This window comes from Sturnira hondurensis, unplaced genomic scaffold (genome assembly GCF_014824575.4).
Source record: "Sturnira hondurensis isolate 20B ecotype Veracruz unplaced genomic scaffold, ASM1482457v3 Scaffold0005329, whole genome shotgun sequence".
NCBI classification, from domain to species: domain Eukaryota; kingdom Metazoa; phylum Chordata; class Mammalia; order Chiroptera; family Phyllostomidae; genus Sturnira; species Sturnira hondurensis.
Window position 1 is genome coordinate 11,313,824 of NW_028077960.1, and position 14,499 is coordinate 11,328,322.

Consider the following 14,499-nt stretch of genomic DNA (forward strand, 5'->3'; position numbering starts at 1 on the left):
CTATTTCTATGGCAATACCATCCTCCATCAAATTTCCCAAACCAGAAACAGGAAGGTTTTGTTTTAAAATCTTCCATCTCTCAGGTCTCCCAGCAAGCTGGCCATTTAACTCTGTCAAGCATACTCCTGTAAGTAGTCCCCAACCCGCCCATCCTTACTTCCAAAGCTTTGGTTAGGCTTTCCTCTACTCCTGCCTTGACTGCTGCAAAAGCTTCTGCAATGGACTCCCCATCTACAGTGTCATCCCACCCTAGTTAGTTCTCCACACTCGACTACAGTGGTCATTCCAAAATTCAACTGTTGGTGAGAATCTGTAGAAACTGACTCACTCATACACTATTGGTGGTATAGTAAAATGGTACAGCCACTCTGGAAAATAATTTGGCAGTTTCAAAAAAAACCAAACATACACTTACCATATGACCTAAAAATTATATTCCTGGGCATTTTGCCTAAGAGAAATGCAACTTAAAGTCACATAAAAACTTGTAAGTTATTACTAATCGCTTTATCAGTTGATAAGCTTTGGATTTTATATTTATTTCCCTTGCCTTGATAGCAAACATATATGCTGCTTAATAATTGATTAGAACAGACCATTATTACTTGCAGCAATAACCACATTGGCTCCCAAACCCCATTCTCTCTCTACAGGATGATGCGATAAAAGCCATTTGGTTATATTTGCATTAATAAAACAAGGGTTGTTGTTCTGCAGAAGAGGACCCTGAAATTATGAATCTGAGAACTTACATAGCAACTGCTGTAGAGCTGCCCTCTCATCTCCTGAGAGAGGACAAATAACTTTTCTCCCTAAGGTAAACAAGCCAAGTGGAATAGAAACAGAGGGCTCTGGGTCTCACCCCTTTGGAATGGACCTGGTAAAAGGAGACATACTTTATCTTCAGTGCAACTCAACTTTCTTTACTCAGAAAGCCTGACCAAGTAAATATGGCAAAATAAGTAATTCAAAGAGTCTATTTTTAACATCAAAATATCAGACGAAACAGAACTCTGGGACACAGTCAAAGGTATACAGCAACCAAGAAAAGGCTGAATCAAGAAAGAAGTAACTTAAAGGTACTAGTAAAACTTTATGAGAAGCATTTCTAATTACCCTTACTTCATTTCCCTCCCTGATTTGGTGATAGTTTTGAAGACGGCATACCACATTCCTAGTGTGGGAACCTGGGCCCTGGTTCCAGAGGAAGCAGACCTGACTTTATTCTCAAAGATTGTGCTTCTCTGTTCTCACCTTTTGGGGGCCTACCTGGAAGAATGCTACAAGGTGCTAGCCTTTGTTTGGATTACTTGGAACCAACTCAGAACAGAAAAATGGCTGCAGAGAGGGAAGACAATGCTCAAAAAAATTAGCAGCATGTTGTTCATTTGTGAACAAATGAACAACATGCTGCTGCCTGAGGCAAAAGATTACTGTTGAGGCAAACAATACATGCACTGAAAACATGGAAGGAAAAGCTAGAAAGAGTTCTCTGGGAAATTAGGGTACTTAGAAATGCCTGAATATACTGGGGAATTTGAAAGCCATGGACCTGCCTAGCACAGAATATATCCTTAGAAATAACCTAAGAAGACCCTAAGCTTTCATCTCTGGTGAAATTTTATTTTAATGCATTATTATTCTATCTTATCTTACTTTATTTTCTATTCTATTTTAGAATTCAGGGAAATATATGTTGAACTCTAATTGAACATAAGCTAAAGGAACAGAGACTTTAGAGACTACACATGTCACAGAACACATACTTTATAAAAATTATGTATTAAAAAATCACTAAATAAGCCCTGGCTGGTGTAGCTCAGTGGTTTGAGCATGGGCCTGTGAACCAAACAACCACGGTTCGATTCCCAGTCAGGGCACATGCCTGGGTTGCAGGCCAGTTCCCAACAGGGGACTCACATACATTGAGAGGTAACCATACATTGATATTTCTCTCCTCTCTCCCTCCCTTCCCCTCTAAAGATAAATAAATAAAATAAAAATTTAGAAATATCACTAAATAAGCAAACAGCTACAGCCCACAGCAAACATCAAAAACAAATCCTCATAAGCAAAAAGAATCCATTTCCAGAGTTAGCACATTTTAATATTCAAATATTTAATTTCTAGCACAAATTACAAAGCATGCAAATAAACAAGGAACTATTGCCCATTCACAAAAAAAACTTACAGAAATTAATCCCTAAATCCCTCAGGAAGCATAGACATTGGACTTAGTAGACAAAAACTTTAAGTCCACTACTCAAATTGCTAAACTAAACAACAGGCAAAGATTTGAATGAAAAAAAGCAAAATAATCTCTCAACAAACAGAAATATCAATAAAGAGATATAAATTATAAAAATAAACCAAACAGAAATAGTGAAGCTGGAAAGTACAATCACTGGCCCTGAGTGGTGTAGCTCAAAGTATCGGGCATCATCTGGCAAACCAAAAGATTGCAGGTTTGATTCCCAGTTAGGGTATATACCTGGGTTACAAGGCCAGGTCGCCGGGTGGGGGTGCACAAGTGGAAACGAATTGCACATCAGTGTTTCTCTCACTCACTTTCTCCATTACTTCCCCTCTGTCTAAAAATAAATAAGTAGGGCCAAGATGGAAGCATAGGTAGACACACTGTGCCTCCTCGAACAACCAAAATAAGGACAACAACAATTCAGAAAACAAGGTAACAGCCCAAAACTGAAAGAAAATTGAACTGTATGGAAGTCCGACAACCAAGGAGTTACAATAGATACATTCATCCAGACCGGTTAGGTGGGGCAGAATCAGGTGGCTGAGTGAGAGGGGTTGCAGCACAGGAAGCAGTGACACCGGGTGTGCAAGGCGGCACTGGGCAGACCCCAGGTGTGGGGTGGCAACAGGCAGACCCAGTGAGGCGGCGATTGAGAAGCAGGGCACCGTGGGCAAGGTGGCTGGCTGACCAGGCAGCAGTCCCACATTCCCGCACAGATAACTGGGGAGCGGGACAGATCTGACAACCCAGGGTCCTAGCGCCAGGAAATAAAGCCTCAAAACACCGATTGAAAACACTTGTGGGGGTTAAGGTGCAGGGAGAGACTCCCACCCTCACAGGAAAGTTTGTTGGAGAAACCAACAGGGTCCTAGAATGCACACAAGCCCACCCACATGGAAATCAGCACCAGAAGGGCCCAGTTTGCTTGGAGAAAGCAGCAGAAGGGACTGAGGTGCAACAGAGAGTGGAGCAAAGCACCATTTTTTCTCTTTGGACCCTGCCCCCGTATATAGCATCACAACCCAGTGACTTGGGTTGCCCTGCCCTGGTGAACACCTAAGGCTCTGCCCCTCACACGTAATGGGTGCAAACAGACCAAAACATATGGCTCAAGCAGAAAAACAGCTCAAAGCCCCAGAGCCAATACTTCTAAATGACAAAAAGATAGCCAACCTATCAGATGCACAGTTCAAAATACTGGTGATCAGGATGCTCACAAAACTGGTTGATTTTAGCCACAAACTAGATGAAAAAATGAAGGCTAAACTAAGTGAAATGAAGGGAAATGCACAGGAAACCAATAGTGATGGAAAGGAAATTGGGACTCAAATCCATGGAGTGGACCAGAAAGAAGAAAGAAACAACCAAACAGAAAAGAATGAAGAAACAAGAATTCAAAAAAATGAGGAGAGGCTTAGAAACCTCCAGGACATCTTTAAACGTTCCAACATCCAAATTGTAGAGGTATCAGAAGGGGAAGAGGAAGAGCAACACGTGGAAAACTTATTTGAACAAATAATAAAGGAGAACTTTCCCAACCTGGCCAAGGAAATAGATTTCCAGGAAGTCCAGGAAGCTCAGAGAGTCCCAAAGATGTTGGACCCAGGGAAGAACACACCAAGGCACATCATAATTACATTACCCAAGATTAAAATGAAGGAGAGAATTCTAGAAGCAGCAAGAGACAAGGGGACAGTTACCTACAAAGGAGTTCCCATAAGACTGTAAGCTGATTTCTCAAAAGAGACCTTACAGGCAAGAAGGGGCTGGAAAGAAGTATTCCAAGTCATGAAAGACAAGGACCTACATCCAAGATTGCTCTATCCAGCAAAGCTTTCATTTAGAATGGAAGGACAGCTAAAGTGCTTCTCAGAAAAGGTCAAGTTGAAGAAGTTCATCATCACCAAGCCCTTATTATATGAAACGTTAAAGGGACTTATCTAAGAAAAGGAAGATAAAAAACATGTATACTAAAATGACAGCAAACTCACAATTATTAACAACCACACCTAAAATAAAAACAAACTAAGGAAACAACTAGAACAGGAACAAAACCACAGAAATGGAGATCACATGGAGGGTTAGCAACAGGGGAGTGGGAGGAGGAGAGGGGAGGAAAGGTACAGAGAATAAGTAGCATAGATGGCAGGCAGAAAATAGGCAGGGGGTGGCAAGAATAGTATGGGAAATGTAAAAGCTAAAGAACTTAAGACACATGGACATGAACGAAAGGGGGAGATGTGGGAAGGAGAGGGTGTGCAGGGTAGAGGGTAGTGAAGAGGGGAAATGGGACAACTGTAATAACATAATCAATAAAATATATTTTAAAAATATAAATAAACAAATCTTTTAGAAAAAGAAAGTGACAAAGAACTCACATAACTCTACTCCAGGAAGATAAATAATCCAATTAAAAAATGGGCAAAGGACCTGAACAGACACTACTCCAAGGAGGACTTACAGAGGGCCCAGAGACATATGAAAGGATTCTCAGAATCACTAGCCATCAGGGAAATGCAAATTAAAACCACAATGAGCCCTGGCTGGTGTAGCTCAGTGGATTGAGCATGGGCCTGCGAACCACACAATCGCGGTTTGATTCCCAGTCAGGGCACATGCCTGGGTTGCGGGCCAGTTCCTGGCAGGGGACACACCAGAGGCGAAAATAACATACCTTGATATTTCTATCTCTCTCTTTCCTTCCTTTCCCCTCTAAAGGTAAATAAATAAAATCTAGGGAAAAAAAATTTTTTAAAAAACCCACAATGAGATACCACTTCACACCGATGAGAATGGCCATCATAAATCAATCAACAAACAAGTGCCACCCAGGCTGTGGAGGAAAAGGGAACCCTAGTACCTTGTTGGTGGGAATACAGACTGGTACCCCCACTGTAGAAAACTACAAAATTTCTTCCAGAAGTTTCTGTTTTCCACAGTTTCAATACCCCCTGGTTTTGACAGCCAGATTATGGGTACTTATCTTCCCAGCACTAAAACCCTGGGTTGGGACATGGTGTGGGGCTAGGATCCCTTGGTCCTGATATCCTTCTCAATTTTTGTCTGCCACATGTGAGTATAGGATTGGCCCATTTTGCATCTCCACCCCTCCAACTAGTCTCAGTGTGGTTTCTTTCATTCAATACCTGTAGGACTTCATTCAACTCAATTTCTTAGTGGTTCTGAATAATGGTTGTTCTGTAGCTTAGTTGTCATTTTGATGTGGTTGTGCCAGGAAGTGAGCCATGTTTACCAGCACTATCATCCTCACCGGAAGTCTGAAATGAAAATTCACTAAAGGGTTACAATGGATATTTGAACAAGCAGAAGAAAAAAAATGAGTGAAGTTAAAGATAGGTCAGTTGAGAGTACCCAGTTTGAGAAACATAAAGAAAAAAGAATGAAGAAAATGAACAAAGCTCAAGATACATACGGAAGCCATCAAGTATATCAACATATGCATTCTGGGAGTCCCAGAAAGAGAATAGAGAAAGGAGCAGAAAGAATATTTTAAAAAATGGCCCAAAACTCCCCAAATTCGATAAAAGACAAAAATATACAAATAAAAGAAGTTCAAGAATTCCAAAAAGGATAAACACAAAGAAATCCACAGCAAGACATGTTATAAACAAGTTATCAAAAGACAAAGACAGTCCTGGCCCGGGCGGCCAGTTGGTTGGAGCATTGTCCAGTAAACCGGAAGCTTGTGGGTTCAGTTTCTATCAGGGCATCTGTCTAGATTGTGTTTTCAGTCCCTGGTCAGGGCACATATGGGAGGCAATGTAGTAGTTTCTCTCCCTTTCTTCCCTTCCCTTCTCTAAAACAATAAGCACATCCTTGAATAAGTATAAAAAAAAAGACAAAGAGAAAAAGAGAATCTTGACAGCTGTAATAGATTATCATATACAACAGAACCTCAATATCATTAAACTCTGATTTCTCATGAGAAACCATGGAGGCAAGAAGGTGATAGGGGACTCAAGACTTGGAAAGTTTTAGCTTTTACCATCAAAGGTTTTAGTTTTTTTACCATCAAAGTTTTCATACTTGAAGTATGCAAATGAATGCAAGTGAGGAAATAAAACCATTTGGGGTGGGGTTAGGGGGAAGCAAATCCAGAGATAAAATGAAGTTTCTGCCTGTGCAACATAATGAGGAAATGGCAGGAAATGGCTTTACACCGAATTTGTGGGAAAAGCCAAACTTAAAATGTATGTTAAGTGGCATGAATGAAATACACTTTGTGGAATAGAAAAAATTTGAAGAGACAGCATTCATACTGCAAATCATCTGAAATAGAGGTATTAGAGGTTCTGTGCTGGATGATGGAGATAGCGAAGGCTCACACATTAAGCCAAAATAGGTACCTTGAAATATTAAGGTCAGTCACTCAGAATTATAGACTTTTTTTAAAAATTAGGCACTTCTCTTGTAACAAGTAACCAGTATGTAGCATGTCTCAGGGTGACCAGCAACAAGAATTTACATAAAGATGACTAATGATTTTCCAAGCAAAACTTGATAGAACAGTTTGTGATGAGAAGACAAGGAGGCCAAAGGAATGTTCATCTGTCCATTGGAACACCAATGGTGACTCCCTGGATGGGCCCTCCTTTAAGTTTTTTTGTCTGCCAGGAGCGGAAAGCTTCTCTTAGTCTCAGAGCCAGGCACCTGAGATTTTCTGTTCAGTCCTAAGTCTATAACTCATAGGAGCACATGCCATCTCACCTAGAGTCCAAAGGACAGACATACAACCAAGGGACTGAAAACCTCGCACTGTGTGGAAGTTGCTGCTAAATCATTGGGGTCTGCTTAGCCTGCATCTGCCTAGACTGGACCATGGTAAATTCTAGCAGCAGTACTAATTCACCATATGGCATTTTGGGGAGAATTAGAAAAAAGATGTTCTTTTTTTCAAGGCCAATGTTTCTCAACCAGAACGGACTTGCCCCTACCCCTCCACCCCTGGGGACATGTAAACATAAATGTCATAACTGAGACAGGCCATTGACATCTAGTAGAGGACTAGATGTTTAGGAATGCTACTAAACATCCCATAGTGTGCAGAACGACCACTACAAAGAATTAGCCAATCTAAAATGGCAGTACTGCCCAGAATGAGAATTTCTACCCTTGGAGGATGTAGCTCTGAAATGGGGTTTTAGTCCTCTCTGTTGTGATCCCTTATGCAAGATAAAGCTATACAACCACTACCGCCTTGTCTGGGCCTAGAGGAAGGATGAGGATGGAGTCAACAGAGAGGTTATCCAGGCTTTATGAGAGCAGAACCCTTCAGTGGAAAAGACTGCCACTGAAGGAGATTGCAATGTGATAGAGATAATATACAAACACACAAACATAAACATAACATTGCAAACTGTAGTAAGTGCTATGAAGATTTATCAGTTCAGATCCTGCAGGAAGGTTAGGGTAAAATGGATTTAGGAGTGTAAGATATTTACTGGGAGATAAGGCCTGTAAAAATTTAAGAGGGATGAGGAAGTATTGGGTCTGGTAAATCTTCCGACCCTGATGCAGATCTGACATTTTTTTTAAGGAACAGTGGAAAAGGGAACAAAATTGGGTAGAGGGAGGCTAAAATTGTGATATAGAATTGATGAAGTATTGGCTAACCAAAAGGGAAATTTGAGGTAGCTTATCAGGGGAACCCTTTACTGGGCAGAAATGGGCACTTCCTGGAATTCATTATGTGGGGCCTGCCTGGAAAAAATGTGACTTTGACTCAAAGCCTTATTTATTTATCTTTAGCGGGGAAGGGAAGGAGAGAGGGAGAAAAATATTAAGGTATGGTTGCTTCTCGTGAGTCCCCTGCTGGGAACTGGCCTGCAACCCAGGCATGTGCCCTGACTGGGAATCGAACCACAATCCTTTGGTTCGCAGGCCCATGCTCAATCCACTGAGCTACATCAGCCAGGGCTATTTAAAAGATTTTTAAATGGAGATATAGTTGACATATAACATATTAGTTTCAGATGTAAATAATGATCTATTTATACATTGTGAAATGATCACTACAATATGTCTAGTTAACATCCAACACCACCCAGTTAAAATTCTTTTTATTGTGATGGGAGCTTATACGATCTACTCTCTTAACAACTTTTAAATATATAATACAGTATCATTAACTGTAATTATTAAATATAATAATTGTATAGTCACCATGTTGTACATTACATCCCCAGGACTTATTTTTTATAACTGGAAGTTTGTACCTTTTGATTACCTTCACCCATTTCCCCTCCTCCCTGTGCTCCTCCTTTGTCAAATGACCAATCTGTTGTTATATTTCACTTATTATAAGTGCCTCAAGGACCATCCCCATTGTCACAGATGGAAGGGTTTCCTTCTCTTTTATGGCTGAGTAATATTCCATTGTGAATATACACCACTTTTTTTTTTCACCCATCAGTGAACACTTAACTTGTTCTCATGTCTTGGTGATTATAAATGAGGCTACAGTGAACATGGGGGTGCTATTATCTCCTTCAGAAAGAGATTTCATGTCTTTCAGATTTACACTCAGCAGACTTACTGGATCGTATAGTAGTTCTATTAGTTTCTTGAGAACTCTCCATACTCTTTTCCACAGTGACTAGGCCAAACTAAATTCCAGGACCAGTGGAGTGGAGTTCCCCTTTCTTCGCATCCTTGTCAACATTTACCTCTTGTGTTTTTGATGACAGCCAGCCTAGGAGGTGTGAGATGACATCTCATTATGGTTTTAACTTACATTTCCCTGAGGATTAGTGATGTTGAGAACCCTTCACATATGTGTTGACCATTTGTGTGTCGTCTTTGAAAATATGTCTGTTCTGTTTCTCTGCCCACTTTAAAATCGGATTTTTTTTTTTTTTTTGCTGTTGGGATGTGTGAATTCTTTATGTGTTTAACATTAACTCTTTATCAGAGTTAAAGGTAAAGAAATATTTTCTCCCATTCTGTGGGTTACCTTTACATTCTGTTGATGGTTTTCTTTGATGTGCAGAGAAGTGCTTCAGTTTGATGTAACCCCACTGCTTATTTTTACTTTTGTTGCCTTTCCTATTAGTGCCAAATCTTAAGTATTTTTGCCAAGACTGATATCAAGGAGCTTACTGTATGTTTTTATCTAGTAGTTTTATGGTTTCAGGTCTTATCTTCAAGTGTTCAGTCCATCTTGAGTTCATTTTTGTGTATGGTCTAAGATAGTGGGCCAGTTGCATTCTTTTGCATGTGGCTGTCCACTTTTCTCGATAAGATTTAACGCAGTGGAGACTTTAACAGATCCTGAAAGCAATGCAGTTGAAGGCTGTCAGCTAACTGCACTCCTCATGGAGGAGCTGCACTTGTTCGTGAAAGGAGATTAGCATTGCAGACTTTCATGGCTGTCACAGAAAGTTGATTTAACACTTATAATAGAGATCATTGTAAGGGACTTTTAATGTTTTTGTTGTAAAACACAGTAAGAAATATGTTTTACATTGTAACCTAATAAACTAATACATACAAAAACTGCATATAACTAAAACAAGTTTTATATAAAACATTGCTTACCTTTACTGTGCGAAATCCACACTGATATTTTCTTCCTATATTTACTGTTTTTTTAATGCTGTGTATAACTGTAGGTCACTGAATATTTTCATGTCTTTGCATGATTAAGGCTTTATTTTTTTTTAATCAAGATGAAATTAACATAAAATGACATGAACAATTTTAAGGTATAGAGTGCAGTGGCATTTGGTACATTTACAATGCTGTGCAACCAGCACGTATATTTTTATCACTTCAAAAATCTCATACCCATTAAATAGTCATTCCCTATTTTTCTTGGCAATCACCAGTCTACTTTCTGTCTCCATTAGTTTACCAATCTAGTTATTTCATGTAAATGGAATCATATAATATGTGGTCTGCTGTGTCTGGCTTCCTTCACTTAGCATAATTTTTTTGAGGTTCATATACTTGTAGCATGTATTAGTACTTCATTTATTTTTATGGCTGAGTAATATTCCATCATCTGCATCTATCCCTTTGCATTTGTCCCTTCCTCCATTGTTCTTGGGTTGTTTTTACCTAAATGTATAATAATCTAATTTTAATTGTTGCCAATTTAGCTTCAATAGCATACAAAACTCTGTTCTTTTAAATTTCTGCCCCTGCTTTTACGTTGTTACTGTTGTTAATTATATCTTTATAAATCAAATAATATGTCCATTATCATATTGGGTCGGCCCAGTTTTTTTTTTCCACAAGAAGGCTCTTGTACTATGTTGCATTCACCAACCGCGAGAACAAATGTCGGAGACTTTCGGGGTTCCAAAGATGTTACTTTATTGGCCAAACACTTACAGGCTTAGGGTTTTATGGAGGCGCGCAAGCAAGCTGGATACAGAAGCAGATGTGGCGGTTAGCGGTTGGCTCAGGGGCACAATAGGGTTACTGATTATTGGTGAGTTAACTCGTGCACTGGCTCGTGCTCCTTTACTTGATTGGTCAGTTGAGCTCGTGCACAGGGGCAAAAATTCCCTCCCTAGTGACTGTCCAGATGGCTATCTGCCTGACTAACCTTTGCTCTTAAACCACATCCTGGAACACATCCTGCTCTTCGGGCGTGTCCCGGAGCCTCTTTGCGTTAGTTAGTAAAACACCTTTTGCTTCCTTACAGCTATGTTCTGGCTAGTTCCCCTTGCCCTCAACATACTAATTTATCTTTGACTTCATTCAAAACAATTTTGTTAGAGTATATTGTGACAGTTGTCATTGCAGCATGCATTAAAAAAAGCTTGTCAAAATTGATGAATTTTTCTGTAGCCATGTTAATATTGAAGATAAATTCTCACCATATTATTCTTTATTATTTCAAGAAAGATAAAATTGCAACTGAAATGCAAAGAAAGATTTGTGCAGTGTGTAGAAAAGGTGCTGTGAGTTATTGAACATCTCAAAAGTGGTTTGTGAAGTTTTGTGCTAAAGATTTTTTGCTGGATGATGCTCGAGGGTTGGGTAGACCAGTTCAAGTTGATAGCAATCAAATCAAGACATTATCTGAGAACAATCAACGTTATATCACACAGGATATAGCCGACATACTCAAAATATCCAAGTCAATTAAATTATTGGTGGAAATGAAAAATGTGTCTTTTATTTTACGGAGAAACTAAATGGACTTTTTGGCCAGCTGTGGAGGGAAGGGGCTCTGCCCACAGAGCATGGCCTCTGAGGATGAGAGTAAGTTTACCAACACGTGATCTGTTTGGAGAGGAAAAGTAGCCAATCTCTCAGAGGAGAAGGGCCTTGAGCCTCTTTCTCAATGGGCTTTTATTGAGTTTAGTTTGTATAAGAATACAGGACATATTTACATATGTAAAGATCATCAATCATTGTCAGGCAGGCAGTAATGATCATGGAACAGGCAACATTCAAAAAACTATAAGGGCTTATTCTGAGTCAGGGTGAGATAGAACCACACCAAAGTGCCATAAAACTCTGGGAAACAAACTCATTTTATGCTTGGACCCTTAACATTTAAATTGAGGGCATTCTTAGCAAACCAGTTTTCACAGGATTTTATGCATTCTTTCTTCCACCTGCTGGAACTGGGAGCCACCCGTTAATGCAAATGGATGCACCAACATCCAGCATTGTTTTAGGCTTAAAGCAGGTGGGGGAAGTGAGGCAGCCAAGAGATTAGGAGACTTCTTAAAGACAGAGTAAGGACTCAGGCTATAACAAAGCTGAGGGGTGAAGGTCCATCACCCCTTTTCTATAGTCCCCTAAATCCTTCCCTGATGGCCCTTTGTGATTGTGCCTATCCTAGGTCATTCATTCCTTGAGGAATCTTACTTGTCATTGGTTAACCAGCCATCCTCCAGGGGTCAAGCAGGGTGAAATAAAAGGGGCAGAGGCTGTGCCCTGCTGGGAGGATAAGTATTGTCTCCTTAGTGGCTTATGGCCCCAAGGTCTTTTACGCAGCCTTAGCCTGGCGGGTTGCAGCTTCTGAAACCAGGCAGGATGATTTCCAACAGCCAACCCAAAGGATTTATAATTATTGTTTTATGCATTTGTCTTTTAAGTCATATAGGAAACAACAAGAGCTATAATCAAAATACTACAAAAATACTGGCTTTTATATTTACCTGTGTTGTTTGATTTATCTGAGTTTTTTATTTCTTCTTATTGCTTTAAGTTGCTATGTAGCATTCCTTCATTTCTGCCTGAAGGAATCCCTTTAGCATTCCTTATAGAAAAGGCCTACTAATGAAAACTCCCTCAGCTCATTTATCTGGCTTGTCTTATTTTCTCCTTCATTTTTGGAGGATATTTTTTGCCAGATACAGAATTCTTTTTAGGCAGTCTTTTTTTTTTTTTTCTGGCATTTTCAATATGGCATCTCACTGCCTTTGTAACTGGAAAAGACACCAGCGTTCCGGCTGCCTATCACTACCAAACCCAATAAGCAGTAACAGTGATTGCATCTTTAGGGGTGCTTTATTCAGATGGCCAGTGATCTGAGAAGATGGTGGGTTCATATCATCATACTTGGTATATTTTGGATTCTGAATATTCGGTGTGCACGACCTAGTGGACACAGGATTTAGAAAAGGAGATTGCAAGGCACTTTAATAAAACCCATTGCAACCCTTCAGTCAGTCTTAAAGGAGAAATGCGACATATGCCTCTAGAATGGTGAGGAATTTTCACAAATGAGACAGTGATTAACTTCTGTCCCAAATGCCGGGGGGATGGAGGGAGCAGGACAGAATTCGTGGAAAGACGACGCAGGGCTGGAACTGGAAAGGGTTTAGGGCTGAAAAGCCTTATTACTCGTGCGGCTCTTGCTTGTCAGCGAGTGAGACTGAAACAAGGCGCTCTGTACAATGCCTCCAGCCAGCGACTCCGTGTTGCAGGGGCGCTGGAACAAAAATACACAAAACTTCCCGGTGGTTAATTCAAGGGACAGCATCACTGAGTATAGGGCTCATTCGAGGGGCCACTGTCACAATCTACATTGCAACTCAAAGTCATACTTTCTGAGATAATAGCTCAAACTAAATATCCCAACGCCGAATATAAATTTGCATTCAGTCCATTACCTCCTCAAAAACAAGACGTTCTCTCTGGGTCTTAAATGCCTGATAGCTTGAGAAAACTACAAGCTTTGTCGTACGTATGCAGCGGGCCGCTGAACTAAGCGCAGTGAGCGAGCAAACGGACTACGAATACGCACAGCCGCGAAGGACCAAAGTTTAACATCCACAACGCGCAGGCGACGTAAGACGTACTCCAGTCTGGCGTAGGCCTCCGTGCCGCGGAGCCTAGTGGGTGGAGCGGCGGAGCGCAAGATGGCGCGCGCCGCTTGAATAGGAAACGAATCCTGAGGCGGACTGGAAGGACGCTATCCGTACCCATGGTAACTTGGGTAGCCGACCTTTTGTGGAGATTGTATTGCCTACGCGCCGCCCCCAGTTTCCCTGAGTCCGCCTGAGACGCACAGTGACGCAATTCCTCAGCGCGCCGGGTTGGCTGGAGGGCGGGCTCTTCAAATTTGAATCTTCCATAGTTGTGGGTGTTAAGGAACTCCGGGCTGCTGGTTGGGGCAGATTGGGACCGGAGTGGGCCGGAGGCGCTACCCTGAGACCCCTGGGCCCGCATCCACAGTAAGCCTGGTCGGGACTGCTGTGGTCTGCCCCTGCCAGGCCCTTCACACCAGGTACGGCTTCCTCTCCGGGTATGGTCCCCTCTCCCTCCGCTCGCCTCCTGCCGCCGAGCACCTCTGGCGCTGCGAGTCCCAGCCCTTAGTCGTTCTAGGTCTTCGAGGGCTTTGTAACATTTCTGGCCTTGGCAGTAGTTTCACAACTACTCACTTATTCGGTGTGTGCATTTGTCGCGTGTCTACTGCATAATCAAGAAAGTAGCCTGCTTTCGTTCAGATTCGTTTTTTTTGTTTTTTTCAGATTTGTTTTGATGATGTGTGGTCTAGGCCCTTGTTCTAAAATCACTTCTGGAGGGGACGGAGGACTTGACTTTAGAAAGATTACCAAGGAGGAAAGTTGTGTGCATCGCTGCCCGGTTTTTCACCTTGAAACCCAAGATCCACAGGGCTATAGAAACAATTGATCCATCCATCTTTTGTTTTGTTCTGATTAAATTGTATATTGGTTGCAAACATTTTTAGATGTTAAAACTGATTCGAAGATGGAAGGCCCCTTCATCCTACTCTTCACATATAAACACT

The 14,499-nt window shown here is 41.1% G+C and overlaps 1 protein-coding gene across 1 annotated transcript in view; it reads left to right on the forward strand.

Moving 5' to 3' along the window:
* The first annotated feature begins 13,578 nt into the window (after positions 1-13,578).
* Positions 13,579-14,499, forward strand: part of MIS18BP1 (MIS18 binding protein 1) — a 56,122-nt gene continuing 55,201 nt past the window's right edge. The window contains exon 1 of the mRNA XM_037047203.1: positions 13,579-13,974. The gene's annotated coding sequence lies outside the window, so the exon portion shown is untranslated. The remainder of the gene's footprint in view (positions 13,975-14,499) is intronic.